Raw genomic sequence first — 3,207 nt, 5'->3', positions numbered from 1 at the left:
GTGTGAGGTGTTCAGAATAGACTGGAAATGAGTGGAAATTAAGGTTATTGAGGTTAATAATAGCATAGGAGCAGAAAAACCTACAAATTCTGTGATTTTAGCTGTTTTTATGCTTTTTTTCAAAAAAATACAAAACCAAAACACCCAAAATACCCAAAACACGGAACGGTGGTTTTGGCAAAACCAATCCAGATCCAAAACACGAAGAAAGATCCAGATCCAAAACCAAAACACGAAAAGTGGCCGGCGCACACCCCTACTATGTATGTACCCTCAGCTATACCCAGGCATTTCACTGATCACACATATCAGCTGCCCCATTTATCTACAGCTATGCCCAGACACTATACACATCCAACCTCCAGCTATATGTACCCCCAGTGGCGTCCTCACCTTTAGTTGCACCCGGTGTGGGTGTACAAGCAGGAGCGTGGCGTAGCAGTACACTGGGGAAAAGGGGCGGGGTCTCAGGATAAGTGGGCGGGGCTTCACATGTGGGGCGGGGCTGCGCACCCGAACCATGGTTTTAGTGTCTCCGGGGGGTCCAGGAGGTGCGGGCTGCCCCCGGGGACCAGTGTGTTTGTAGTGCTGGCTCCTTCACTGTGACAGGAGCCGAGTGCTGCACGTAATTCTACAGTGCAGCACCCGGCTCCTGTCACCAGAGGGGGAGTCTGCACTTTGGTGTCACCCCTCGGCGGGGGACACCCGGGTGCGGCCCGCACACCCCGCACCCCCCTTGTGACGCCACTGTGTACCCCCAGCTATACATAATGTATGTGCCCCTAGCTATACCAGGCAGAGGACCTCCTCCCACACCCCATCCATCCTAGAACTACTGTTCTAACTGCTGTCTAATCCCCCACCCCCCCCCGCTGACACTTACTAACAGAGGACATATTCACCATGGCTGCAGCAGTGGCTGTCTCCAAAGCAGCATCCCCAGGGAGAAGTGGAGGCGGGGAAGGAGTCTCCGGGGGTGGGAGGGGGGCTACAGCTGCTTGCAGGGCTCTGGGAAGTTGGAGAACCTGGGTAGGGATAGCCCTCAGCAGCAATCTCCAGCAGGTCCGAGCTTCTTCTCCTCTAGTCAAGGGTTCAGTTAGCGGCAGCCTTGAGTGCGCCTCTAGTATAAGAAACGGCGCTAGCGTGTGACGGCTGCAGACATAGAGGGTGATGAAGGCGGGCCGCGGACGGGCTGGAGGCAGAGCTGTCAGTGGTGACTGACGGCTCTGCAAAGGCTTATGGGAGGAGCTGCTGCGGGCATATGCAGCAGCTCCCTAGTCAGCCATTTTCTTTAACTACAGGTACTGGGCAGTAACTTTGCCCGATCGGAGCTCTCAGCTCTAATCGCGGCAGCGGCCAGCAGAACAGAGTAGGAGTGAATGAAGGGCGGCCCAATCTGCCCCTGGTCACAGGAATGCTCACTGTATCCTATGGCAGCCACTAGGTTGTTCTCTGTGTTGTGGTCTTTGTATTGTATGGCAGGAGCAAGAATGCTCGCTATAGGGCAGCACTGTGGTGCAGTGGTTAGCTTGCTGTCTTACACTACTTAGGTGTTGGGCTTGATTCCTACTAAGGCCCTATCTGTGTGGAGTTTGTATGCTCTCCCAATGTTTTTGTGGGTTTCCTTTGGGAACTGCAGTTTGCACCCAAAATCCACCCTTAAAATGTAATGTCTTCTAACAAACATCTTAACCTTAAGTATATGTGTGTGTACAGGGAATATAGATTGTAAGCTCCACTGGGACAGGGAATAACTAGATGATTCCAGTGAAATATATGTGTAAATAAATACCTTAATAAATATATTCATTTGTATTGCATAAAATACTCTGGGCTCTATTTACTACAATCCGCGTATTGAATGCGGATTGTAGTGTGATATTACCGAGTGAATTCGCATTGCGAATTCTGGCAATATCACAGGGATTTACTATAAATCCCTTGCAGGGACAGAGCTTGCTATAAAGCTCTTTCCCTGCGGATCCCATCCGCACTCTAGTCGCAGTATTTTCTGAAAAAATACCGCGACTAAGAGCCCGCGCATGCGCCGACCCACCGTCGCTGCTACCCCCCACCGATGCTAAGCCCCCCCCCGGCACTAAGCCCCACCCCCTGTGATCGCGGACCCCCCCTCCCTCACCCCGCGACCCCCCCCTCCCTTCATTACACTTACCTGCATCCTCCTGGCCTCTGGTGATCTTCTCCGGGCTTCCCGATCAGGTGATCTCCCATACTGCACTGGGACCCGATCACCTGATGACCGGGCAGCAGTGCACTGTGGGAGACCAGCTAACCGGAGAGGAGCCATCACCGGAGGCCCGATCACCGGTCCCTGGATTCAGGTAAGTAAAAAAAAAATGTATAATTTTTTTTTTCAGCAATCATCGTGTAGTCTGTTTAGATCACACAGCTGATTACTGGTACCGGCGCCCACCTCTGCTCTCCCCGTTAGGTGGCGTTATTATCACAGGGCTTCCCCCGGTATTTTTTTACAATTTATTTTTAGTAACTATGGTCGGATCACATTTCCCATTACAATTATGGGAAATGCGATCTGCTTTACTAAAAATAAGTGATAATTAGGGGTTGGAGCAGAATTTTTTATATTATGTGGCAGTCACAAGTATGCTCTCTGTATAGTATATCAGTCACTAGGATGCTCTCTTTATTAATATAAAAAAATATGCTTGCATTGTATGATGGTAACTTGCATGCTTTCAGTATTATACACAAGTCCTTAGGATATTTTTAAGGGTAAGAACATACCTGCCACTATGGTTGGGTCACCTTAATTTTTTTTGTACATTTAGGCAGAGGCAATGATTAATTTTTTTTATTCTGCGTGTTGCATTGGCCTCATCTATCAGTGTTCTCCCCATGCTACTATATTTCTTTGGCAGTCCTTCCGGCACAATTTGTCAGAAAGTCGCGCTGCACTGACATTTCCTTTAGAAATGTCAGTGCAGAGCGACTGATTGGCCACGTCACAGTGTAGCTGATTGCTCGGACCCACCCCGCTGGTTGGAAGATGACGGCCACCCCCTCCACTTCGACCTCGTACCACCTTGTTGGAAAGCTGCCCCCGCCGGAAGCTGGCCGTCCCCTCCACTTCGATCCCCGCCCACCCTGCATGAAGGCAAGCATTGCCTCCTACCCAGTGCCTGCCAAACAGTAAGTGAGATGCCAGATGGGGGGAGGGTGCACAAT

The sequence above is a fragment of the Taudactylus pleione genome, unplaced genomic scaffold (genome assembly GCF_031769625.1).
Source record: "Taudactylus pleione unplaced genomic scaffold, aTauple2 ptg001009l, whole genome shotgun sequence".
In the NCBI taxonomy this organism is placed as follows: Eukaryota; Metazoa; Chordata; class Amphibia; order Anura; family Myobatrachidae; genus Taudactylus; species Taudactylus pleione.
This window is presented reverse-complemented; position numbering follows the sequence as displayed.